Source organism: Ailuropoda melanoleuca, chromosome 6 (genome assembly GCF_002007445.2).
Source record: "Ailuropoda melanoleuca isolate Jingjing chromosome 6, ASM200744v2, whole genome shotgun sequence".
Lineage (NCBI taxonomy): Eukaryota > Metazoa > Chordata > Mammalia > Carnivora > Ursidae > Ailuropoda > Ailuropoda melanoleuca.
The window spans coordinates 67,373,555-67,401,098 of NC_048223.1; the positions used below are offsets into that span (position 1 = coordinate 67,373,555).

The 27,544-nt window shown below is 39.0% G+C and overlaps 1 protein-coding gene across 1 annotated transcript in view; it reads left to right on the forward strand.

Annotated features, from left to right (window-relative positions):
- ZNF365 (zinc finger protein 365) overlaps positions 1-27,544 on the forward strand; it is a 132,762-nt gene that overhangs the window by 25,506 nt on the left and 79,712 nt on the right. The gene's annotated exons all lie outside the window — the stretch shown is intronic.

The window sequence follows — 27,544 nt, forward strand, 5'->3', positions numbered from 1 at the left end:
AAATTTTCATTTAAGAAAAAGATCAGGATGCCTGGGTGGTGCAGTTGGTCGAGGGTCCAACTCTTGATTTTGGCTCAGGTCGTGATCTCAGGGTTGTGAGATCGAGCCCTGCGTCAGGCTCTGCCGTCAGTAGTGGGGTCTGCCTGAGATTCTCTCTCTCCCCCTCTTGCTGCCCCTCCCCTGGACACTCTCTCTCTCAAATAAATAAATCTTAAAAAAAAAGAAAGAAAGAAAAGGATCTTTAATCTGTAGCACTATGATGTGTTTACTCTGCATTTGTAGCCATTATTATAAGACATTCTAAGCTGTTCCAAGAAATGAGTTTTTCTCTTAGAGGAACCTCACATAAAGGCAGGCCTGGCTCTCCTGCCCACGCTGTAATGGGGACACTGGTAAATTTTGCATATGTGGAGGCAGGTGTGTGGGATGGTAAATGAGAGCTTTGGTACCCATGTCCTGTGGGAAGAGGAGATATGATTGCTGTCCCCGAATATCTGAAGTGCTGTCTCATGCAAGAATACTTATTTCGTGTAGCTACGCGAGGCACTACGAAAATCAGTCAGTTGGACCGCCTGGGTGGCTCAGTCGGCTAAGGTCTGCCTTCGGCTCAGGTCATGATCCCAGGGTCCTGGGATCGAGTCCCACGTCGGACTCCTTGCTCAGCGGGCAGTCTGCTTCTCTCTCTCCCTCTGGCATTCCCCCTGCTTGTGTGCTCTCTCTCTCACACACAAATAAATAAAATCTAAAAAAAAAACCAAGTCAATGAAAGTTCTACAAAAGCAGACATTAAGTCATTGAATGAAACCTGTCTAAGAGCAACACAGAGGAGTTCACCTCGTTGAAAAGTGAGCTCCCTGTCTCTGTGCCATTCCCCCTTTTGTGGTTGATGGGACTCTACTTTGGGTAGGGAATTGGACTGGATTCTTCAAAGAGCGTTGAGTCCTGGGATTCTCTCATAAGTACTGTTGCTACATTATTGTAAATGTTGGCTGCGTCAAACTATGTGGATGCGACAAATTGGTTTTGGAAATTTTACTTCACTGACTTGGACTTCGCGAAGTTTCCTGTGATGTTTCCACAGCTAACCTCATAAAACGCTTTTGAGGTGGGTAGAGATGAGGAGGTATTTTCTTCTCGTAGCATGTGCAGAAACAGTACCAGGGGAAATGGGAGCTAGACCCCTGGCACTGTTGCCTCAGTCGGGACCATGTGCAACCTCACTGAATGTGGTTTCGGTGTTTAAAGAGAAAGTGCGCTGTTTTGGTTACAATGTGGCTCCTGAATGCAAGCCAGCCACTTCATCCGGTGTTCAGTTGAGTCAACAGCAATGCTGTCCAACGCTGGGGCAGAGTGGCGGGGGAGGGGTGGGACTGGCAACACCGGACTTAGTAAGAGAAGTCAGGCTCCATTATTGTGCCCTCCTCAAGCATTTTTCAGGTGGTTTTGATGATACTTGATTTTTGTTTCCTGACGATACTTAAGAACCTGACTTCACCATATTTTACTGAAGGTGGGGCTTATAATTGTTGGGAAATGTTGTCCAGGGCCCAAGAGCTCCTTCAGGACCGGAGTGAGATCCAGAATCCCATCTTCCCGAATCTCAGCCTGTGCTCTTTTTCACCACATTGTGTCATGACAGGAATCCCAGAAAATGGCCCTAAGGCTGCACATTTGCTGATCACACAGAGGTTCCTAATGCCCTAAAATTCAGTTTTATATTTATTATCAATGATTGCACCCCTTTAATGCAAGCTGCTGTGGGGGGATATAAATATCACCACTTTGTAACCACTCGATACCTTCCTTATAATAGAGCCACCCAGCTTGGCAAGGAATTCCAGAGTTTCCGATCTGTCAGAGTTTAGGGCACACATTTTTGGACACTTCAGATTGGTAGTCTGCATTTGCCTCACGGGGTATATCATAGAGAAACAGCTGATTTCTTGGTCTCAATCTCTTGTCTTTGTTCAAGGCACGGTGTCCGTTTCCCTCATTCTCAAGAATGCACCCTTTTGATTTTATCCCTATTTAAGTCTACCTCTAACTTGACAGCATAGCTGAAATTTCTTATATAATCCAAAACATGGGGCTGGTGAAAGGAACCAGATTCTTATGAGGTGAGGGACACCCAAGCAGAAACATAAAGAGGTTTGAGGTAGGGGGATGGGTCAGGGAAATCAGTGGGGATGCAGTTAGTGGGACGCAGAACAAAGCCCAGAACTTGCCTTTGTGCTCTGGCTCTGGCCTGCCTTTCCTATTTCCTCTAGTGTCTCAGTGCTGACTTGCCCCTCACCAGCCACTGGCTTCCCTCCAGAGCCTTTCCAATACCCTGCTCTCCCCCTACACAGCACTTGGCAGGTTATGCCCTCTGCCTGGAATGCCCTTGTTTTTCTTCTCCACCTGGTTAATTCCTACTCAGCCTTCAGATTCCAGGTCAATTGTCCCTTCCCCAAGGCAGCCTTGTAACACCTGGAACACCATGTACCTTTCCCCCGTAAGACGAATCACAGGTGCCCCTATAGACCTAATGGTGTGATTCCTTGACTCACACCTGCCTCCCCCACTAGCCCGTAATTCCATGAACTAGAGGCCATGCCTACATCTTTTATCCCCAGTATGTGCCCAGTGCCAAGTGCAGTACCTGGTATACAGGGTTGGGTCTTCAGTAAGGGAGTGTTTGCAGAGTCTGTGAGCATAAGTACCCTTAGATATATTTAAAAAAAAAAAAAAAAGGAAAGAACAGTGAAAAAGTACATTTTCTTCCAGCTGGGGAGGATCAAAGAGGAAGTGGCATTTGAAGGCTGAGTAGGATTGGAGGTGGCAGAAGAAAGGAGAGCATTTTAGGAAGTCTGAGCAGAGCCATAGAGGGAGAAGGCACATGGACCAGTGAGACCTGGGAAATAAGGTTATTTCACCTATGTGAAATATAAGCCATGTTTGTCTGTCTGTCGAAATCACTAGAATTAAAGACATATCCGACAATCCATCCATCCCACCAGCCATTCACCAGTGTTCACTGGGGACTCTGTATAAGCCGATCACTGTAGTAGGTCCAAGGGATATAGGCTGCCTCCTGAGTACACATATTTGAGGTGGCTGGTGAAGTTTTCTGAACCATCAAGGCCAGTCTCAGTCACTGTTGGCCTCTGGAATGGTATCCACAGTACCCTGACTGACTTATGGCTTTTGTAGTCTTCTGGGACCACGGTATGTAAACAGAATCCTGACACAGTCATTCTCTGTCCTGTGACACTGTTTATCTTCTTCATGACATGGATTCTATCTGAAATTATTTATTGTTTACTTGTTTATTGTCTGTCGCCTACCCCTGCCTCATGGGAGTGCCTTGCCTGTCTTTTTCACTGAATACTGCCAAAATGCTGATTGATGAAGATTTGTTCAATGAACAAATGAATTGGTTCTGGAGGGAACCCTTCTCAGGAGAGCTGATTTAGAGCAGGGCTAAGGAATAGCTCCCTCTCCGTTGACTGAAGAAAATAAGACTTGGAGAAATCCCTCCAGTATGTAGAATAGAGAAAGGAATCTTTGGGGTGCCCCATGTGGTCTGAATGTTCTTTTTTCGATGATGGTTCTTCATAGCTGATGCTGGTCCTCCCCCAGATAGCATGGGTTCTGCAAGATGGAAACTGGGTTCATAGGTAGTCCTGCGTCCCCAGATGGTAACAAACTCTTCTGAGATTACCCTAAAGTAGTGATTCACAAACATTGGTGGGAATCATGATTGCCTGGGGAATTTGGTAAAAATACAAAGGCCTAGGACCTATCTTACTTCAGCAAGCCTTTGCATCTGTGCTCTCTGTCAGCTCTCCAGCTAATTCTGATACACACCAGAGTTGGAAAACTGCTGTGTATGGCTGTATTTCTCAAAGTTAGTTCCATGGAATGCCAGTTTCTTAGAATGTTAATAGTTAAATAAATGAATGATCAGGTTAAACATGTTTCCCTACAGCAGATGGTTTAGAATCATTACAATGCAAATGGACATTGTAACTCTCCTAGAGGGGAAAAAGGTATACAAATGCCTCCCAAACTTATCTGACCATGGAACTGTTTAGGTCTAGGGAGCATGCATTAACATCTTTTGTGACTACAAAAGTAGTTAGTGTTCAGAATATACTAAAGTAAACACTTCAAAAGTACAACCACTGGGCACCCCTCTCCTCAGGAGAACATCAAACACTCTATCTTAAAGTAGCTCACAGTTAACAGCTGGAGAGGCCGATTTTTTGGTTATTTTTGAATTTACCTAAAGCCTTGTTTCTTAAAATCATCTGTGGACCAGCAGTTTCCAGCATCCCGTAGGAGTTTGTTAGAAATGCAGCATCCCAGGTCCTTCCCCAGAGCTATTGAACTGGAATCTGCATTTTAATAGGATTTCTGGACGATTCATTTGCACCCATATAGAGAAATTGTTCTTAATCAGGGGTACAGAAATACGTGGAGAGCAATTTAATATGCAATTACTGGCCCACTTCTCACCATCCCTTATTCGAATTTCTGATTGACTCTTGTAAAGAGAGAGAAGGGGTGAAAGTGCCCCTAGGCAATACTCATATACTGTAGATCTTCCCTTTTTTGGCTCAGATTTTCCAAGGTGGGACTGCTAGCTGAGAGAGTCAGGGATAGTAGTCCTCTATCTTTAAGGATACCCAGCAAAAAGCAAACACGTACTGAAACAAAAAGTGTTTCTCAAGCAATAAATTATGTAAATTAGTTTATTGGATATGAGAGGGAGAGAGAGAAAATTGGTTGTGATTCAAATTAGTTAGTGCAAAAATTGCTTGGGACTTTATCGTTGCTTTTAGGTTTCTTAACACAAGCAAACTAAGAGTGAAGCTCAAGGTTATCCTGTCCTTTTCTCAAGAGCTTTCACCTCCATCTCTGAAATAGTCTGCCAAGTATACCACCCAGTGGATCATCCAGGTAATATCCTCTTTTTTATTTATTTTTTTGTTCAGCTTTCCCTAGTCTCTGGCCCTTCCCTGTGTAGCTAGATTATTTCCCTTGCCTTGACTTTTGATTTAAAGGAGTTTAGTCATGCTGTGCCTCAATATGGCTTTCCTTATATTTATGTNAATATCCTCTTTTTTATTTATTTTTTTGTTCAGCTTTCCCTAGTCTCTGGCCCTTCCCTGTGTAGCTAGATTCTTTCCCTTGCCTTGACTTTTGATTTAAAGGAGTTTAGTCATGCTGTGCCTCAATATGGCTTTCTTTATATTTATGTTGCTTACGGTTTATTCTTTTTTTTTTTTTTTAAAGATTTTATTTATTTATTTGACAGAGATAGAGACAGCCAGCGAGAGAGGGAACACAAGCAGGGGGAGTGGGAGAGGAAGAAGCAGGCTCATAGCAGAGGAGCCTGATGTGGGGCTCGATCCCATAACGCCGGGATCACGCCCTGAGCTGAAGGCAGACGCTTAACCGCTGTGCCACCCAGGCGCCCCTGCTTATGGTTTATTCTTGAATCTGTGCCAGAATTTCATGAATTCGTGTGTCAATATCATTTTTCAAATTGGGAAGCTTTTTGGTCATTATATCTTCAAATATTATTTCTGCCTTATTTTCTCCTGTCCTTCTAGGGTTCCATATTATATATATTAATACCTTTTCACTGTATCCCACATATCTCTTGTGCTTTTTCTATTACTTTCCATTCCTATTTTCTCTGTGCTTCAGTTTGGATATTTTCTATTGTTTATTCTTCCAGTTCACTAATCCTGTCTTCTGTGTCTAATCTCTACTAAACACATAATATCACATGTATTTTAAAATTCTAAAATTTTCCTTTGATCCTTTTTTACAGATCATAATTCTCTGAAAAATTCTCCATTTTAAAATTTATTTTCTCTAAAAAATTTATTTTCTCTATATTCTTCAACGTATAAATCCTAGTTATTTTGAAGTCTTTGTCTACTAACTGCAATATCTATGTCACCTGTGGTTCTATTTCTATTGAATGCTTTTCCCTGTGGTTTTCATAATATGGTCCTGACTCACAGCATGTCTAGAAATTTTTTACTGAATGCTGATCATTGTGTGTAAAAAATTATGTACTTCCAAATGACTTTTTCTTCCCTCACTGTGGGTTCATCTTTTCCTCTGCTAGGCAGATGAAATTGGGACTGATTATCTTAAGCCAATCAGACATTGAACTGAGTCGAGATTGACTTTTAGTTTTGGTAAGGTTTAGTATGGCTCTGATTTGTTACTGAGGTGTTGTCCTTCAGGGTTTTCAATTGAATGCACGGTGGTGTGTTCATTGGCCTCCCTATTCCTAGCAGGATCTGATCTTTGTCTCTTCAGCATTATGGAACAGTGGAGAACTTCCCTCTGATTTTCAGAGGTTTGGGCTTAGCTTCCAAGTCCTAGAGTCCACTCTGTTTCCCCAGCACCAAAAGCCCATGGGAAAAAAATGTTACTTTGTGTTTCAGAGGTTTTATGATTAGCTTTTTAATAACCTGCCCTCATAGCCTCAGAAAATAGCACATGTCTTGAGAGACTGTGTGTTTGAGGTCCCTCAAGCCTTTAATTGCATCTCTACAGACCCACAAGACCTTTAAAATCTCTGCTGGCTTTTCTTTCCCACAGCTGTCTGGGAAAAACCTCAGATTGCCAATCACTTGGAATCTGCATATGTACCAAAGGAAAAAGTGGCTGCAGGTTGCCAGAGATCTGAAGTTCTCTCCTCTTGAGAAATTTAGTCATTCTTTTCTTCTTCAATTCAGCAACTGTCTGATCTCTTCAAATGAGTGAATCTATATGTTATACGGTATTTGTAGCTGTTCTTGAAGGAAGCATTGGTCAGCCTCATACTACTCCATTCTACTCAGGACAGGATGTTCTTTTCTTGCCTTTTGAATTGACATTTTGGTCACATGATTTCTCTGGTTTTTCATTTTGGTTTCACTCCAGATTTTTTCTTGGATTACTCTGAGCTCCGAGCAGTGCAAATATTTCATCCCTCTAGCACAGGTTCCCAACACAGGTCAAGTGTCTTAGGCTTCCACCTGATCAAATGGAATATTACCAGAAAAAAAAAGAAAACTATTACGAACCTATATCAGCATACGCTGAACACAGAGTGAGCTGAAGCAAGAAATAACTTTTGGTGGAAGAATGATTATTTCTAATCCAGTAATGCTCTCCTAATGAAAGAAAAGGAAGCATTTTCTCTAGGTATTCATTCTCTGAAGAATTATTTTTATCTGAAATATTCCCATGTTGTCCTAATACTGAACCGAAAAAATACATGTCTGGTATCTTGAGGAGAGAATCTATTACTTCCAATTTCTTGTTGACAGAAAATAGGAATAAAATGGATTAAAGATTTTTGAAAAGCTATAGATCCTAAAATATTAGGTGACAACTTACAGCTCAATATAAACTTTTTCTATTCACATAGAAATCTTATGAGACAGAGGGAAAGAGAGAGAGAAAAGGAAGTTGAGTAGATATGCAATCATACAGCATGAGGTTATTACTGTGATTTGATGTGTTTCTCCGAACCAATTATAAAAACCCTTGAAGGCAAGGTCCTTCTGTAGTTCAGTAACCCAGAGAATTTCAGATTTGAGATCTAATAGACCTATTTTGTTCACAGAAGAGTTATTGGAAACAATATTAAAGTATGTATTTCTATTAAAGAGAATCAACCACAAGAAATGTACTTTGTTTACCAAATGACCACTTACATTGCTCCTAAAAATTTCCAGCATTGGTCATCAACTCCTTGAATCTACTTAAGCTAAACACACTATCTTTCTCCTTATTTTGCGTCATTATAATGTTTATTCATAATCAGCCTAATGCTGGTTATTACTGGGCATCCTGTCTGAAGTGCTTAGAATGGATTATTTTAGTACTTTGTGCCCTAGTAGTCATTTTTAAACATACCAGTAATGATTTCAGTGGATAAAGCATTCAGTAGTCTTTCATAAATAGAAACTGCCCTAAGCATGAACAAAATGTCCATTCTCATTTCTTTGTGAATGCCATGTTTGAGTCAACTAAAGTTCTTTTCTACAGACTTTACTTCTGAAGGATTGGTGTGGAAAGTGAGAAAAAATGAAAATCAGCTCATCATAATAAAAACATTGAGGCATTGCTAATAGTTGTCCTATCTATTGTAGAGGATGAAAAATGTTTTGTCCTCTACCTTTCTAGGTTCTTCCCATAACAAAAGACAGATTAACTACAGAAAAACAATTTATTTACATATGTATGTAGGGGAGTCTCACAGAGATATAAGACTCAAAGAAGTGACCAAAAGCAGGAAGCTTTGATAACTTTTAGGCAAAAACAATAAATTTGTGAAGAATTGACAAAATGAAGAAGTTTGGGCTAGGAGGTAATAAAATGGTGAAGAAGTAACAAGATTTGCTCATATAGCCTATTAACCCTAAATTCCCTGTCTGGTGATAAGGATGCCTTCTACCTTCTTGGGTACAGAGGGTAGCTTTACATGGCAGATTAATCTCCTGCCTTCAGGAGGCTAGAGGAAAATCAGAGTATCCTTTTTGCATTGGCTGTTTCTCAGGTACCTTTAATCCAAAATAATCAACATGACAAAGGAGCATATTTTGGGGGTGACATTCTGAACCCCTGCACTGTCTAACTCAAGATTGATATGCTTCATCATCCCCAACTCAGGCATTGTGGCATTTTTTGTTGGAGATGGATAGGACTCTAGAACCTTTAGTCTCCTTTCTTTTTTATACTTGGGGAAACTGAGACATGGATTGATAGTGTGATTTTCCAAGAAGCATGTGAAGAGTTAGTAGCAGAGAAAGAACTACAGCCTGAGCTTCTTAATTTTTCTTAAAATTGGAACTCCTTGAAAACAAGTAACAAATTTACTTTTCTTTAGAACATTACTTTCCTCTTAGCACGCATCGGTATATAAAAAAAAATACCTAAATCAGAATCTGTGTGTATATTGTGTATTGTCTGCCAACCTTACACAAAAAGGGAAAGGGAAGAATAGGAAATATGAATTTTTGTTGTCATCCTTATTGTTTAAGTAAGCTCTGTGCCCAGTGTGGCTTGAACTCACAACCCTGAGATCAAAACCTTAGCTGAGATCAAGAGTTGGATATTAACTGACTGAGCCACCCAGGCGCCGCAGGAAATATCTGTAAAAGGAAACAATGGAAAGATAAACCAAAAACTAATAAAAATTAGTTTTCCTTTTAAAGGGAAGGAGACCACAGAAAAGAGGTGACAGGGATACAACTAAGACTTCTCTGAATTACTTTGTTTTATGATTTTGATTTTGGAATCAAATCAATGTTTTACACAATGAAAATTGATTTAAATGTATAAAAATTGAAAACAATGACAGAAATGCACAAATAACTAAAAGAATAAAAAAGTAGAATCCAATATGATTACAGTCAAGAATAATTTTAAGTGGTCTACCTTTTGGGGATGATACTTGAATATAACACTGAAAGACTCAACTCTGGTCAATGTTTCTTATGGGAGGAAAGCCAACAGCAAATATACGCATTCTGCTTTGATACAGTCTATTCGCGAAGATTGCGTAACATACGTTTCATGAACAATCTCATGACTGTGTCATTTTTAAAGATGGTGTATACTGGTTCTGATTTAGGCTATATAGTCAGATTAGTGTTAGATCTACTGTTTACTACTTTTGTTATGTTGGGCAAATCACCTCTCTAAGCTTACATTTGCATGTATATAAAGTGCATGTCATAATAGTTCTTACCTCAAGGACTTGCTGTGAGGATTAATATAGATAATCCACATAAAGAGCTTAGTACAACTTCAGGTAAATAGTGAGAGCTCAATGAATTTTAGCAATTATTTAAAGCAACACTGCTTCAACAACTGGAAATAGCAAAAACAAATCTCTTTTTACATGAAAAATGTGAACTACATTATATATACGAAAGAGTATATATAATATATGGGCATATTTTTAAAAAAATAATAAAATGAACACTCCCATATCCCTATCTAGTTTAAGATATAGAATTTTTTTTTTTAAGATTTTATTTCATTATTCGACAGAGACAGAGACAGCCAGCGAGAGAGGGAACACAAGCAGGGGGAGTGGGAGAGGAAGAAGCAGGCTCATAGTGGAGGAGCCTGATGTGGGGCTCGACCCCGTAACGCAGGGATCACGCCCTGAGCCGAAGGCAGACGCTTTAACCGCTATGCCACCCAGGCGCCCCAAGATATAGAACTTTTATAAGGAATTTTTAAGTCTCTGCAAACAGTACTTTCTTTAGTTTTATTTCAGAAATTTTTAAAAATTTTATTTTACTGTATGTATCATTTGTGATTTTCTTTCTTAATATTACTTTGTTATTCATACTTATTACCTGCATTGCTTTCAGTTTCATTGTTGTGAGGTGTTCTATTATATGAATGCATTGCAATTATTTTTAAAAAATCCATTCTACTGTTGATGGGTATTTGGATTGATTTTAGTCTTTGCTCTAACTAGTGTCAAATGACAAAATAATACAATTTAGTAATGAGTTATGCCCTTTATTCAAGAGAAGACAATCCATGGATTGGGGGGTGGGAGGTCCAGTGCCTCACAGGGAGCGGAGNGAGTTATGCCCTTTATTCAAGAGAAGACAATCCATGGATTGGGGGGTGGGAGGTCCAGTGCCTCACAGGGAGCGGAGCACTCATCCCTCAAGGATTTTGGGCAAAAGTGAGTTTTATAAAGCATTAGAAGTGGTGATGCAGAAAGAGGTCATGGCAGGTTAGGAAGTTGGGGATTTCCTTCTAAGGCTAGCACGTCCTTTTCTAAAGTAAGGTAAGCTAGCTAGAGCTGAGTTGGAGGATGGTGGTGCCTGTATGTTAGGTATCCTTGACAGTGAGGTGTTTCTGGTAAATGCAGGCTGAGTTAGGTTTAGATCTGTGAGGTGGGCTGGGTACTGGGCTGGTCTCCATTTTGTGGGTTCGGATATACGTATTAACTTTACCACTGACAATGTTGATATGAACATTCGTATACATTTTCTAGGTGCAAATACACAAGAATTTCTCTAGCACAGACTCGCGTGCATGAAATCGCTGTGTTATGAAATGCACATTTAACTTTGCTGGGTAATTACAAATTGTTTTCTGAAGTAGTTTCCTCATTTATCATCACCCCAACTGTATGAGTGTTGCTCTTACCCACCTTCTTGTCAGTTCTGTGCATTGTCAGTCTTTTTAATTTGGGGCATTTTGTTGGATGTGTATTCGGACTTCATTTTTGTGTTCCATGGTTACAAGTTAGGTTGAGACTTTTTAGATGTTAATTGCCTACTTTCTATTGAATTAGCTTTCTTTCTCTTTCTCTCTTTTTAAAATTAACCTGTAGAAGATCTTTATCTTCTCTAATTTCCTCACAATTTTTTCTTTGTTTGTTTGTTTGTGGTGTGTGTGTGTGTGTGTGTGTGTGTGTGTGTGTGTTTGAGCAGAAGGTCAAGATGTTAATTTAGTCATTTTTTTGATAGTCTTATGCTTGGTACATTTTTTGTTTCTTTTCCTACTCAAGGTCATGGAGATATCCTCATATATTAATGTTTTATTATTGAGTATGATAATTGCTATAGGTTTTAGGTATATACCCATTCCAGGTTATTATAGTTCTTTTCAAGTTTTGGTTGCTAAGAGATTTTCTTTTTAATTATGTATACCACAAATGCATATAAATTTGGAGGGATGTTTTCTTTTATACCTAATGAGATTTATTTTATTCTGTTTTTCTGCTTTAACCTCTTAATGTAGAGAAGTATAGTAGGTTATATTATGTTATGTTATAATATTAACTAAACCTGAATTCCTGGAATAAATCCTATGTGGTCAGTATATATTATTTTTATACACTTTATTGCATTTAAGTGGAGATTGATTGGCCTATAATTTTCCTTTCTTATGTTGACATTGTCTTATTTGGATATCAAAGCTAGATTTGGATTTACTATTTTTCAGAACAGTTTATGCAAATTTGAGATTAATTCATAATAAATATTTGTTAGAATGTGCCTATAAAACCACCTGGGGCTTTGTTTTTTAATTTTTTTTGATGAGAAGATTTTAAACTGATAAAATTTTGTATGAGTCATAGGATTATTCATAGGATTACTTCTTGACTTTTGTCAATTCTGTTATACTGCATTTTTCCCTACTAATTTATCCATTTAATTAAGTTTTCAAGTTTCTCAAAATAACTTGTTTATCTTTCTCTTCTCTCTTTTGTCCTTGGTTAATCTTGCCAGAAGTTTATTGTTTTATTAATTTTTTTCAATGAATACAGTCTTGCCTTTGTTGTTTCTTCCTACTGCTCTTTTCCTTTTTATATTTCATTAATTTTACTTTTGTTATGTTTTATCTTCTATTTGAATTTCTTCTGTTATTGCTTTTCTAATTTCTTAAATTAGAAATTTACTTCATTGTTTTACGTTTTCTTCTTTTCTAATATAAGCATTGAAGACTACAGTTTTCCCTTTTAGTACCTCTTTAGTGATATCCCACAAATTTCAGTGTGAAATGTTTTTATAATTTTCAATTCTAAGTATTTTCTTATTTTATTATGTTTTCTTTTTGACCCCTAAGTACTTGAAAGTGTATTTTTAAAATTTCCAATTGAAAGGATTTTTCCCCCATTTATGTTTTGTAATCAGTTGTAAATTTGTTACATACCAGTTAGAATATGTGGTGCTTTGACACCAGTCCTTTGGAATTTTTTGGTGCTATAGCTTTATGGCCTATTACATGATCAGTATTTATATATACATTATAGATAGATAGATATAAGATATATATATATTTTCCTAATGTTGGCTGTAATGATATACCAATTATATCATATACATATAAAATTAAGTTAATTTGACTATTCATTATATTATCTATATCCCTACTGAATTTACTTCACCTGTGATCTAGCAACCATTAAAAAAACTGTACTAAAATCACTTACTATAATGTTGTGTGTATCAGCTTCACCTATTAGTTCCTTCGATGTCTACTTTATATTTATTTTAGGCTGTACTATTAGGTACAAAAAATTGGGCATTTTGTGCCTTCCTGAAGACTTGATTCTTTTATTGTTACATAGTGGTCCTTCTCATCTCTGTTAAAGTTTTTTTTTTTTTAAGATTTTATTTATTTGACAGAGAGAGAGACAGCCAGCGAGAGAGGGAACACAAACAGGGGGAGTGGGAGAGGAGGAAGCAGGCTCCCAGCGGAAGAGCCTGACGTGGGGCTCGATCCTAGAACGCTGGGATCACGCCCTGAGCCGAAGGAAGACACTTAATGACTGAGCCACCCAGGTGCCCCTCTGTTAAAGTTTTTTGCCTTAAAGTCAATTTTATCTGATGTTTATAGAGCAACAGCAACTGATTTTGGTTGATATTTGCTTGGTTCGTTCTTTCTTTCTTTCTTTCTTTCTTTCTTTCTTTTTTAAAAGATCTTATTTATTTGACAGAGAGAGACAGTGAGAGAGGGAACACAAGCAAGGGGTGTGTGAGAGGGAGAAGCAGGATTCCCACCAAGCAGGGAGCCCAATGCGGGGCTCAATCCCAGAACCCTGGGATCATGATCTGAGCCAAAGCAGATGCTTAATGGCTGAGCCACCCAGGCGCCCTCTCTTTCTATCCTATTACTTTCTGTCTTTCTTGTCGCTAAGTTTTGGGTATGTCTTTACCCATATAACATATAGCTGAATTTTTTTCTGGTCTGATTACTTACTTTTTGATTTGAGAGTTTAAACTATTTATAATGATATGATGACTTATACATCTGTATTAATACCCCCCATCTTTTAATGTAATTTCTATTTGTCTTGCTTTAAAATTCTTCCCTTTTTTTGCCTTTCATTTTGGATTGAGTTTTTCTTATTCTATTTCCTCTACTATTTGTTTGGAAGTTGTCCACTCTATTCCCATTCTGTATTTAACTCAGTTTTTGTTTATCTAAATCACTTTATTCTTTCTCATTCATGGGAGTTTCATTGCATACTGAATACTAAGTTGATAGTTCTTTTCTCTCTGCACATTGAAAATATTATTCCATTCTCTTCTTATTTACATTGTTACTGTTCAGAAGTCAGTTGTCACTCTATTTTTCCTTCATTGGTAGGTGATCTTTCTTTTCTCTCTGGCTCTTTTTAAGATCTTTTTTGTTTGTTTTTGGTATAGTGCTCTGAAATTTTACCACAGTGCGCTAGTTATGGATTTCCTTGTATTTTATTGTTTGGGGGTTAATTGGGCTTCTGGAATTTGAGAACTGGGTTCTTTCGACTGGGTTCTTTCAACAATTGAGACATCAGGCAAGTCTCAACAAATACTATTTTTAGGATTGATTTTCTTTTCTAACTTATCTACTTCTGGAAACTTGAGAGAACATGTATTAGTCCTTCTCATTAGTCCTTCACATATTCAATGACTTGAATTTTGATATAGTTTTTACACTCTCTTCCCATTCAATAATGATTCCTTAACTATATCTAATCTGTCATTTCATCTAGCCATGAGTTTTCCATTTCAATTCTTACGTTTTTAAATTTCTCCATATTTTGTTTTTCTTTTATTGAAAATCTTTGTCATTGTTTATCATTTCTTATTTTACGGTTATATCTTTAAGCTACTGTTTTTGTCTCTATATATTCTTTCAGATTGCCTGTTAGTACTCAGCACCATCTTGACTATTTTTTTTTGTATCCCCAAATAGTAGGGACTAGAAGCCTTGAAACTATTTCCCAGTATTTCCTGCCAATTGAGTCCCAATTTATTTCTGCCACTGAGAGGTACTCATACACAGTTTGGAAGGCAGAGGGAAGCAGAGGCTGTTATTCTTTTTGCAACAACAGGCACATACATTAGTTTTAGCAGCTATGAAATTTTGCAGCAACCTCCAGATTACCTGCCACCTGTTACTTCAGTGCTGTAGGCAGCTGTGACCACTAGCATCTGTATTAGTCAGCATACCCAGCATTATTCTTCAGCAATATATTAACCCTGAAATCAAAACAATAAATGTTGGCTTGGATGCAGAGAAAGGGGAACCCTCTTAAACTGTTGGTGGGAATGCAAGCTGGTACAGCCACTCTGGAAAACAATATGGAGGTTCCTCAAAAAGTTAAAAATGGAGCTATCCTATGACCCAGCAATTTCACTACTAGGTATTTACCCCAAAGGTACAAATGTAATTACCTGAATGGGCACCTGAACCCCACTGTTTACAACAGCAATGTCCACAATAGCCAAACTATGGAAAGAGCTGAGATGTCCATTGACAGATGAATGGATAAAGAAGATATGTTTCATATATACAATGGAATATTACTCAGCCATCAGAAAGGGTGAATACTTAAAATTTACATCAATGTGGATGGAACTGGGGGGGATTATGCTGAGTGAAATAAGTCAATCAGAAAGACAATTATAATGGTTTCACTCATATGTGGAATGTAAGAAACAGTGCAGAGGATCATAGGGGAACGGAGGGGAAACTGAATGGGAAGTAATCAGAGAGGGAGACAAACCATGAGAGACTCTTAACTACAGGAAACAAAACTGAGAGCTGCTGGAGGGGAGGTGGGTGGGGGGATGGGCAGTAAAGAGGGAATGTGATGTGATGAGACTGGGTGTTATACTCAACTGATGAATTATTGAACTCTACATCTGAAACTAATGTACTATATGTTGGCTAACTGAATTTCAATTTAAAAAATTAACCCTGAAATCTAATTGCTTAACACAAAAAAGATTTTTTTTTCATTTGAACACCTGACATTCACCATGGGTTGATAGGGTACTTTGCTCCACAGTCATTTAGGCATCCATGCTGATGGAGCTTTCAGCATCTTTGGAACTGCACACACTGAAACTTGTATCCTAGATAATCATGTCACAGAAGTGAAGAGACTAGAGAGTTACATGTGGGATTTTCTCTTTCCTAACCCAGAAATGATGCACCTAAATTCTCACATTTCAGTGGTGCCCACATAACTGCAAGGAAGCAAAAAATAAAGGAAAGCAAATAGAATACTTGGCAATCTTTTCTGCCTCTGGCAGCTTTTTGAGTTCTTGGCCTTGACGGGAGAAGTAATATCTTGATTCCCTGAAAATTGGCAGTGAACTTGAAAACAAGTGATGGCCTTCTTTGACCTTCTGTCTTTTGTCCCTTCCAATGGTTTTATAAAAGCCTAATTTCCTAATTAGGTCTTATAAGCACTTAATCCCTTCTAGAGTGGTTTCTGTTTTTCTTACTGAAAACTTATTGAGAAAGCATTTGTACCAGAAGCTGTTCCAGGAAACAAACTCTCAAAGATGGAAATGCAGCCTACTTAGGGTTAAGGACATTGATAGCTGATAGTGGTAATTCATGAGATTCACTGGCAAAATATGTATTTATCTATTTCATTTATTTTTACTTGGAATGAAATGTTTATTTGAGAGGAAGTCTTTGGGAAACCAAGTGGCTGTTATAATTGATTGCTAAGGTATGAATAATGAAAAGGGCTAGTGCAAATTTTAACTGAACTTACAAACTCAGGGTTTTAAATTCTTACATTTAGACGTAGTTGAAAAATCATAATTATGATTGTCCTAAAAATATATTATTTCTTAAAATTGTGGTATTATCTTAAAACTATAATTAAAGTTTGATTTTGCATATTGCTGAGTGATAGTATAAGTATAGATATCTTTTACAAAAATTTTAGCATTGATGGAGACCCTGAGAATTGGAATAGGGAAATTTGCTTAAGTAAATCCCTCAAATCCCACTAAGCCTTCCTGCTTTTCTGATTTCCCCTTGCTTGACAATTCTATTACAACTTTACCTTAGGCAATTACTTTGGAAGGGTTGCTGATCTTTCTTAAGACCCATCCTTACCCCACACTGTCTCTAGATTGGCAACCAACATGCTACAGGGGAACAACTGCAAAGTCTAACCCATAGGGGAGAGCTTAAATGCCAAAAGAATTGTGTGATGATTGATGTGGCTGATTTATACTGGCAGAAATTGGAGAATATGTGTGATAATGGTTGACAGGCATACTAGACCAGTTAGGAACAAGCCAACATTTTCCTTGAGGTACTTACCAGAAATTCTAGATTCATTGTTTTAACTTAAGCAACTGAGAGTGGCTTTATTTAGTTTAGTTAGTTGATTTTAACTAAAATCAATGGTGACCTACATTAAACGAAGTTGAGTTGCTAGGACATTCTTGATACAACATAGAGGTATGAATCTAAATGCTTAGGAGGATAGAATATTGGAGAGAGGCTATATCACGTGTGCCTGCTCCCCACTCTTTCACTATATTCTCTCGGAAGGGCCTTTGAACACTTCGTAAGCAAGGCAATGAGAAAAAGAGTAAGGATCCTTGGAAAGCTTTGCCAAAGCTGCTCTCAGCAATTCAGAGATAATGGTGGGAAATGCTATAACTGAAAACGGCTCTACTCTTTAATTGTAGTGAGGATGAGGGGATCCTGAAGCAGGAGCGGTGGAGTGGCAGCACTTAATTTCCAGAGACAAAGTAGACGTGGTTACCGTGGGGAGTGGTAGGACGAGAGCAATATTCAGACTAGTTTTACCCACAGGCATCTTGGGGAATACCTGATTTATTCTGATGTACCTTGGACTGAAATAGATAGGTAGCCATTTGTTTGATAACAAGAGACCTAAGTCATTGACAGTCATAGTCTCAACCACATTTTCCAATGTGAGCCCATTCACAGGGTCCTGTGAATGGAGGGCTTTCAACTTGATGAAGGATCTTATAACGTTGGCACAATTATGTACTGTAAATCTGTTACCTAGCCTTTCCCAAAGGAATCTATGGCCATTTACCAGCGTGAGTCACAGTACATAAGGTAAAATACCCAAAATTTTCAGACATTGTTTTTTACTGGCTGTGAACCAATGCAAATCCATAAGGACCCTAAATGCTCCTAGGGTCCATTAGTTAGAGCGGGGACTTTGAAGTTTAAGTAGAAAATGGAAACTTAACCTAAGTTCATATCACAGTTGGCCGAAGAGGTCTGCAAAACCCTACCATGTTAATCTCTAAAAGCACGGTTGAAGTAGACTTAATTAGCTATGGACAATACCCCCACATGGCATCCTAATCACTGGAGTAAAGACTTTTATAATAGGAAAGACCAAGAGGAAGTCCTTGTCCATTATTTGCTTCCCCCAAATAATAAACAGCAATTAATACCGCATCCCTGAAGTAATTGCAAGGATCAGCACCACCGTCAAACTCTTGAAAGCTACGGGGCTTTTGATTCATTTCACATCAACGTTAACTCATCTGTTTGGTCCATGCAGAATACAGATGAGTCTGGAATAATGACAGCAGCAGATGATTGCAATTACAACTGCAGCTATTACAGGTGTGGACTCCTTGCTGGAATAATAGCTGGGACTCAAGTCACTGATGTGGTTAATGCTCCCCCTGCTTCTGAGTAACAACAACAAAAACCATCAAAAGCAGTTTGCTTTGATCTGCCAGGGACAGCAGTATACCTTCATCATTTTCATTCAGAGCTGTGTCAACATTCCAGTTTGGGGCAATAATCTGGCCCACAGACACCAAGACTGTCACCATTTTCTACAGGACTGCATGTCAGTCTGTGATATGATGACTCACACTGATCGGACCAGGTGAGTAGGAAGTAACCAGCACTTTAGATGCCTTGGTAAAATACTTCCGTACTGGAGCTGGGAGAATCACCACGCGAAAATTCAAGGCATGTCTTCTTGGTGACATTTCTAGGGGTTGAGTGGTCTGGGAAATGTGATAGTTCCTAAAAAATGGAAGACAAATTGCTGTACTTTATACCATTATCACTAGGAAGGCACAGCATTTGGTGGGTTTCTTTAGATTTTAAAGGCAGCATACACCACATTTAAATGTGCTGCTTTGACCTATTTACCAGGTGACGACCTGTCAGTTTGCAGGTTTGACTGCGTCTCGCTGGTCCTGGCCACAGTGCCAACTGCTCTGCTATTTGAGCCTTATGCCCAGACAAACCGGCAGCTAGAGATACTGTGTGGAGCTTTGAGAAACCCCATAAGATAATCACAGTGCAGATCCGGAGGATTTTAGAACAAAGTCATACCCTCTTCTGAAAATATTTATTCTTTATTTCTCAAATAATTCTTAGTGTTCCGCTCGGTCCTGGTGAAGACTGAATGCTGAAACAGGTCACCACGTGACCACACAACCTAGGTTGTCCATCGTGAGTTGGACACATCCACCAAACATAGAACTGAGTGTTCACAGATATTCCATAATTACGGGAAAGAGAAAGAACTGTCTGTGAGATCGAGATCCAGCAGGCCGTCTGGTTTCTTGAAGATTTCCCTATGACTTGTCTGAAGAAGGAAGTATCTGGCCCTGCGTAGTGGATGATTTCACACAGTATGTCGGCACCAGCTAAGAAGGGGTTCATTGTAACGTTAAGTGAATTTGTGGTGAGAACTAGCGTGTATAATAGATGTTCCCATGAAGGGTAGTCCAGCTCAGCAATTTCCGAACTGTTCTGTAGGATGTCACTAAATAAGACACTTAAGAAGAATTTCTGATCTAATGAGTTTGGAAAAATTTGAATAGAAACTTAAGAAAAACCTGTAGGAACTCTGAAGGAGATACGATACCAAGATATATTGTGAATTTCAACATTACCTAAACTTATTTGACCCTAAGACCCCTTCTTCACAGGGGACTTCATAGGAGTAATGCTTTTCAGAACCTGCTTTGGTAATTGTGGTTTTCAGTGATTCAGGCTTTGACTATTAGTTTTGATAGCCAGGAATGAAAGTGTTAAATTTTTATACTGACTAGGATATATGATGTGCTCAACTCGGTTATTCTAAATGACTAGAATTCTTAGTTCAGAGAGAGATTTTTAATAGAAAATCCTTGCCATGAGGGTAATGTAGGTGACACTATCCAAAAGGAGTGTATAAATCAAATTTAATGATGATTTTTCCATTTTGTAATAGGGATTAGGGTTACAAGGAGATCACAGCTCTGTGAATCCAATTAGGATATAATGAAATGCACTCTTTGCGCTCACAACCAATTGATTTAGAAAGAGAAATAATTATAATAATAAGCATGATATATTTGGCACTATGTTTACACATTAGGTTACTCAGATTATTAAAATAATTCTTAATTTCAAAATTGAATGTACCTAGTTTTGCACAATGCATTAAAGTTCATGGAGCTTAAAGTATATGATACATCCTTTTGAGGCACTGGTGGAGGAAATCATTGTAAACAAGACAAAGGCATGAGGTTAGAATAAAAGAAAAATTTAGATCTTATTACAAATGACTCTGTGTTATTAATGAGCTTTTATAACAGACCATATCAAACATTATTATGTGTAGAGAGAACAAAAGGTGATTGATCAGGCCAAATTTCTGAGGACCCTATTAATTTTAGCAGCCACAAGTGAGTGTGCTGGTCCGACAGACCTTAGTGTCATTTTGGTCCTCTTGCCCATCTTTGCTCCCAGATTCAACATTTAGTTTGGTTTAGTGTCGTTTGTAAGGGATATGAGGTGGTAAGAGAGAAGGGGGGCAATTTGTCTCTCCCCGCAGGACTCCTATATATAGCTTTATTGTAGCTATTACATGATTTTGGAGACCAGCTCTTTTTAACCTGGGTTTTGGGAAAGAATTAAATCATAATGCCCTCAGGAATTTATTAGACGCAATGAATTAATTTCCCTCTTATGCATTAAGAACAGAGCTAGCTATGTCCTATCCTTGGGATAATTGAGAAAATAGTCATTCAAATAATTTTCTGTAGGGCTAATTCTCTAGTGGAACCTCTGTCCGCTCTGGATACTGATTCCAAAACACCAGTGAGAGCTTAAAAAACCGCCGCATGTTATCCTCGCTCATTCTGAGGCAGTGGGACAGGCATGAGGTTGAACAGTCTTTGTTATAAAAAGTCTCTCTAGGTATTTCTGAGAATGCTGGTTCCCAAGCTGCATTATGAAACAAAAGCTCTCCAGTTGGAGACTCTCAGTGATATTAATCTATTAAAGGATCTCTATTGTCCTAGAGTTAAAAAATAATATTCCAAAATTTCCGAACTTATTTTAACATGGAATTTTTTTTTTTTTCTGGCTGAATACCTGTAGTCATCTTGTAGAACTCGTGTGCCACAGAAGCACTCTGGGAAATGAGCCTCTAGGGGGTGGCTGGTGGCATTGGAGAGTGACAAATTTACTAGGATCTTTCCCAGTTAATTTCAACACAACCCTGTCTAACTATATCACATTCAGAAATCAATCCATTTTTTTTGGATATTCAAAGTTTTTTTACTTTTTTAATTTATTTTTATTTTCTTAAAGATTCCATTTCTTGGGGCGCCTGGGTGGCGCAGTCGTTAAGCGTCTGCCTTCGGCTCAGGGCGTGATCCTGGTGTTCTGGGATCGAGCCCCATGTCGGGCTCCTCCGCTGGGAGCCTGCTTCTTCCTCTCCCACTCCCCCTGCTTGTGTTCCCTCTCTCACTGGCTCTCTCTCTCTCTGTCAAATAAATAAATAAAATCTTAAAAAAGAAAAGATTCCATTTCTTTATTTGAGAGGGAGAGAGAGAGATGGAGCACGAGCTGAGGGGAGGAGCAGAGGGAAAGGGAGAAGCAGGCTCCCCACTGAGCAGGGAGCCCCATGCCGGCCGGATCCCAGGACCCCGGAATCATGACCTGAGCCAAAGGCAGACGCTTAAATGACTGAGCCACTCAGGTGCCCCTGGATCTTGGAAGATTTTCAATTTCAAGAGTGCTTTGTTTTGTAAACAGTAAGCCCTATTGTATTTATTACATTATAAGTTCCAGAGGATCCGAGTTCTAAATGTCTTTTTCGTTCAACCATAAAATTGCAAGACGAAAAAAAAGAATAAATTTTGCTTTGTCCTTGGAGTGGGGATGAACTTTCTAAATAAAACACAAAACCTAGAAGCAATAAAGAAAAGGTTGATACATTTTATTGCATAAAATTTAATACTTCTGAACAGCAATTATGTCTAAACATGACACACACTCATATATGGTAAATATATGGCAATATACTTATAAACATAAATCAGAAAAATATTTGTAATATATATGCTATGCAAGGGCCAATTTCTTTTTTTCTTTTCTTTTTTTTTTCCTTTTAATTCCATCAGTGAACGAATGGATAAAGAAGATGCAGTACACACAAACACACACACACACACACACACAGGAATATTATTCAGCCATAAAAACGGGCCAATTTCTTTAATATGCAAAGAACTCTTATATTTCAACAAGACTGGCAACCTAAAAGAAAAATGCATATGAACAGGTAGTTCCCAGAGTACTAACGATGAATTCTCAATAAATATTTGAAAAGAGGGAATCAGATATGGTCCAACCAAAGGCCTTTATGCTCACTGTTCCTTCTGTCTAAATTGCTCTTCTGACAAATTTCCTTTTGGCTCACACCCTTACCTGTGAAGCTTCTGCTGAAATGTCACTTTCTTATGAAACCTCCCCTATTTAAAATTGCACCCTCAATTGCCGGCATATTCTATTCTCCTTTCCTGACTTGTATTTCTTTATTACACTGATCACCATTGGGCACACTATCTATTTTCTTATTTCTTTGCTTATTGTTCATTGCTCTTCACTAGAAGCCAAGGCCCATGAGGTCAGGGAATTTTGTTTCTTGTGCTCACTGCTATATCCCTCACACAGACTGGTACTGACACATAGTAGAAATTCAATAAGTATTTGTGGAATAAATGAGTGACTGAATAAAAAGATGCTCAAGTTTGTTATAACTGAAGAAATGCAAGTCAAAACAATCGTGCCATAACAGGTTTTCATTCTGACTCTATGACGGTAACTTGCCAACAATCAGTCAAAACGTTATGAATTCTTCCCTTTAAGTTAAAGCCTATTCTAGAAGTTTAATTCTTGTAACTCAAGAACCAAACTCTTCATCTTTGTCCCCAAACTTGATTATGTAGTTCCCTTTCTCTATTGATGACGTCACTCTCTTCTAGTCCTGATTCTTCTTTCTTCCTCTCTGTGTCTGGATGCCAGCTTGTTTGGATGGCTCCCACAGCTTCTTAGCTTCCCTGCCTCCAGCCTTGTCCAGCCTTGTCCAGAAACACAGCTCTGTACCTGCTGCTGCCCTCTTTAGAATCTTGTCTGTTTTTCATCACAGCTGTCCAGATCCCTCACAAACGGGTCAACCGCCCTTCAGTTTCCCCTCCTAAACACGCACAGCCCAACATACCAGAACTTCCTTCCTTTATAGTTGTGTGTTCTTTCATGAGGTGGTCAGTCAGGTATGGCCAGGAGGGGACACAGGAGAAGTTCAGGGAAACAAAGCGTGTTATAATCATAACATACTGTGCCAGGCAGGGCCATGTGAGGAATGCCAAATTTTGGTCAGGTGGTCCAAGACAGGGGCCAGGGCAAAGCCTAAATGGAGTCTTTTGGGGGGCTTCTGCAGGAGAAGCAAGGCAGGACAGGATAAACAGCTTAGGATTGGCTACTGTGAATAATTTTGAAAGGCTATAAGCCTTTGGGGTGGTCTCTAGTTGCCTGGGACCTGGCGCTGGGGAGATTAAGGCCGGGGAATATTGCCTCTTGGCGCGCACTGGCCAGATAGAGGAGAAAGGGCTCTGGACTGGTTGGTTTGTGTATCAAAGTCATGCTCCCAGTTGGCCCTCGCTAGCTCTAAGAATTGATTAGTCCCAGCACAGACAGTCTCTCCCAAGCCAGAAAGGTTTTTAAGATGTCAAAACATCATAAAGACAGAAAATAAACAGTATAAACAATCCAGTACTTCTGCCTATGCGGTCTTCATGACCTAGAATACTTTTTGCCAAGCACTCCCCTTCCTCCACATCTATTACTGAGAGCCTACTTAGCCTTTAAGTCCCAATTCAAATATCAGTGTCCCCCTGGGAAGTTTTCTGATTTCTCCCAGCAGGAAACACTATTTCCCAGCGTGCTCCCATAATACTTTGTAATTTTCCGTTTACCTCCCACTTGGGTAATTTGTGTCCTTGCCTATTTCACTTCACAGTGTTAACCGGGAGGAATGCTGAGGCCTGCTAATCACCCTGCATTTGCTACTGTCCAGTCTGTGAAATGAGGAGGGAAATGGCTCCTGTCCCTCTCGGTTGGCACTCCTCTAGGTGCTAGAAGGCAGCTCCTGTGCTGGGGACCTTCGTTGGTTCTCACTGCAGTAGGTGGCAGAGTCGTAGGTCAGAGCTGCCCTCCTCTTGTGCAACAGTCTTCGGAGCTGCTGAGAAATAGCCCTGGAGACTTGATCATGTGGGGAAAGCCCGTATTCACTTTATTTGAACAAGGCGGAGGCCCGTGTGATGAAAAAGCAGGAGTGATACAGGGCTCTGTAGGGTCAAGCACAGGTTAAGGCAGAGAAACAATGCTTAGACCATCGCACACCGTGTTGCTGACTGTGGTTTGTCCCTGCAGACACCTCACTCCCGAGATGTGTTCTCCTTCAGGGACTCTCCCAGTCGTATGCTGGGAAATACGGATAACTGGCTTGGGGAGGGTAGGCGTGGGCAAGGCCCTGATTTATAGCATTTGTTGCTTTCCGTGGTGTAAAGACTCACACCCTGGGCAGTGTCAGGCTACCGATGGGCAGCCACTGAAAGGGAGCTGGGCAGCGAGGCTCTCCGTGGCCTCTACCACTAGGAGGCATAAGTGGAACTGCGGAAAAGTTCAAGTTCTGGCTTTCTTGCGCAGCTTTGCTTGCCGTCCGATCTCAGTTTGGGTGGCATGCTTACCATGCTGGTGCTGATGCTGCCACCGTCGTGAGTGCAGGCCAAAGGGCGGGCGGGCGGTCCTGAGTAAACTCTCAAGAAAATTGGTGACATTTTTACGTTTTGTTTTTCTGGTAACAAGAAATAGTCATCGTAGGAAACTTAGAAAGTACAGAAAAACATAAAAGCATCCCAAATCTCAGGAGAGTGACAGCATTAAAAATAACAACATTGGAACGGTATTGTATGTGCATAGTTTACGTGAATCTTGTCACTGATATTCTTAATGGTGCTCTATTAGTCTGTCATTTGACTTTTACTGATTTTACTACAGCTGATTGAACTGGTCTATACCAGCATGACTCCACTATAATAATAAATCTTGTCTACCTCTTTGATTATGTAGTTAGGATGGAATTGTAGATGTAAAATCGTTACATCAAAAAATAAAGACATTTAAAAAGTTCTTTTTGAGTCTGGTTGACACACAATATTACATTACTTTCAGGTATACAACATAGTAATTTAACTTCTTCATTTGTTATGCTGTGCTCACTACAAACGTAGCTCCCATTTGCTATCATAAATGCTATATATTATAACATTCTTGACTATATTCCCTGTGCCGTGCCTTTTATTCTTGTGACGTATTCATTCCATAACTGGAAGCCTGTGCCCCCCACTGCCCTTCAACCATTTTGCCCATCCCCCAGCCCTCTCCCCACTGGCTGCTACCAGTCTGTTCTTTGTATTTATAGGTCTGATTCTATTCTTTGTTTTTTTATTCATTTTTTTGTTTTTCAGATTCCACATATGAGTGAAATCCTACAGTATTTTTCTTTCTCAGTCTGACTTACCTCACTTGGCATAACACCCTTTCCATCCATCCATGTTGTTGGAAATGGCATGATCTCATCCTTTTCATGGCTGAGTAATATTCCTGTGTGTGTGTGTGTGTGTGTGTGTGTGTGTGTGTGTGTAAATATATATATCACATCTTCCTTATTCACCTATTGATGGACACTTGGGTTGCTTCCATATCTTGGCTATTGTAAATAATGCTAAAATAAACATATGGGTGCATATATTTTTCAAATTAGTGCCTTCATTTTCTTTGGGTAAATACCATAGCAGAATTACTGGGTCATATGGTATTTCTATTTTTGATTTTTTGAGGAACCTCCATAGTGTTTTCCACAGTAGTTGTACAAATTTACATTCCCACCAACACTGCACAAGAGGGAAAATCAAAGACATTTTTCATGTTCTTGTTTTGTAGACCTGAAACTGCTTTTGAGAAAGGTTTTCAAAGATTGTATTTCCATGAGATTCCCATCTTCCTTAAATGAATGAAAGCCCTCCTCATTTTAGGATTCAAAATATACATCAAATGGAATGGACCCTTGTGAGGTTTTCACCTTAAGCTTCATCTGCCATAAAGCTAAATTTCTGGACAAAATAGGAAACGCTAGTTTGGTGACATTTACAAACAGTCACCCATCACTCGTCACCAATGTGCAAGCTGCCAGACTTGGAAGGAGAAAGACACTGGCCAAGTTTGTGGGTCTGTGCAAATGCTTAGCCAACCTGGATAGCTTGTTGGGTGAAATTTCTTTGGTTATTTTTCTTTCGGCTGTAACACCAAGCATGAGGTATTTAACAAACAAGATGTAATATGACAAACAAGGTGTGGCCTCGGGTGTTTCCTGAGTGAGCGGCTGTCGCACCCATCTTCCGGGGAGGTGGTAATAAGGGCGAAGAGTCCAATCCTATCATTTTGCTGCTGTTTTTATTTATCACACAGCATGTAAGTACAGTGTTTCCCTTTTAAATGGCTCTTAAACGTGTTTGGCCAAAGGGGAAAACCAAAGCGGTTGGTAAAAGTCAAGTGTTTCACATTCTGTCTCTATCACATTTCCCTGGTTGCAGTTCCAGCAGCCCTGCTGGGGGAGGACTAACTTCTTTTTACAAATAGGCCAAATCTATTGATTTTGGCCAACGGTCTCAGATTTAGAAAAACAATGGCTTTCCCCTCCACCTGCTCTTTCTGATTACTTATGAAATTATCAAGTAATAATGTGAATAACAAAAACAGTAGCGCTCTTGGGTATCCTTCCAGAATTTCCTATGTAGAAACAAAGATATACACATATGAACACTTAAAAACAAACCCACATGCAGTCATCCTGCATGCATGCATGCTGTTCTTGGTTTACTTGACGATATTTCCTGAACATCTCTTTGTATCAATAAGTAGAGATCTTCTCTTTCTTTTTTTAATAGCAACATGGACTACGTATGTCTGTAATGCAGTTTTTTAAACCAGTTCCCTACTGATGGATATATCCTGTTTTTGATGGTTTCAATCATTGACACAATGTAGATTCCAGTAATACTTTTTTGGGGAGTCTACATCTATGATGAATTTCTAGGTCAAAGAGTATGTGCAACAAAATAAGCTTTCAGTGATAAGGGCAAAGCAAAACAGGTCATGAGCTTCTGGATGTAAGAACGAGGTAAGAAAGTATAATATTTTAAGGAGGATTTCATAGAAAGAACCATCTAATGAATTTTCCATTCTGCCATTGTAAGTAGAGACGCTTAAGTAACATTTGTTCTTTTTTTGGTGTCGTTTGCTTTTTTTTTTTTTAATACCCAGTGCAAATGTAGACTCCAGTAATGATATTGAGATCCAAAAATGATACTTAAAAAAAAAAAGATTTGATGTAGAAGAAAGAATAGGA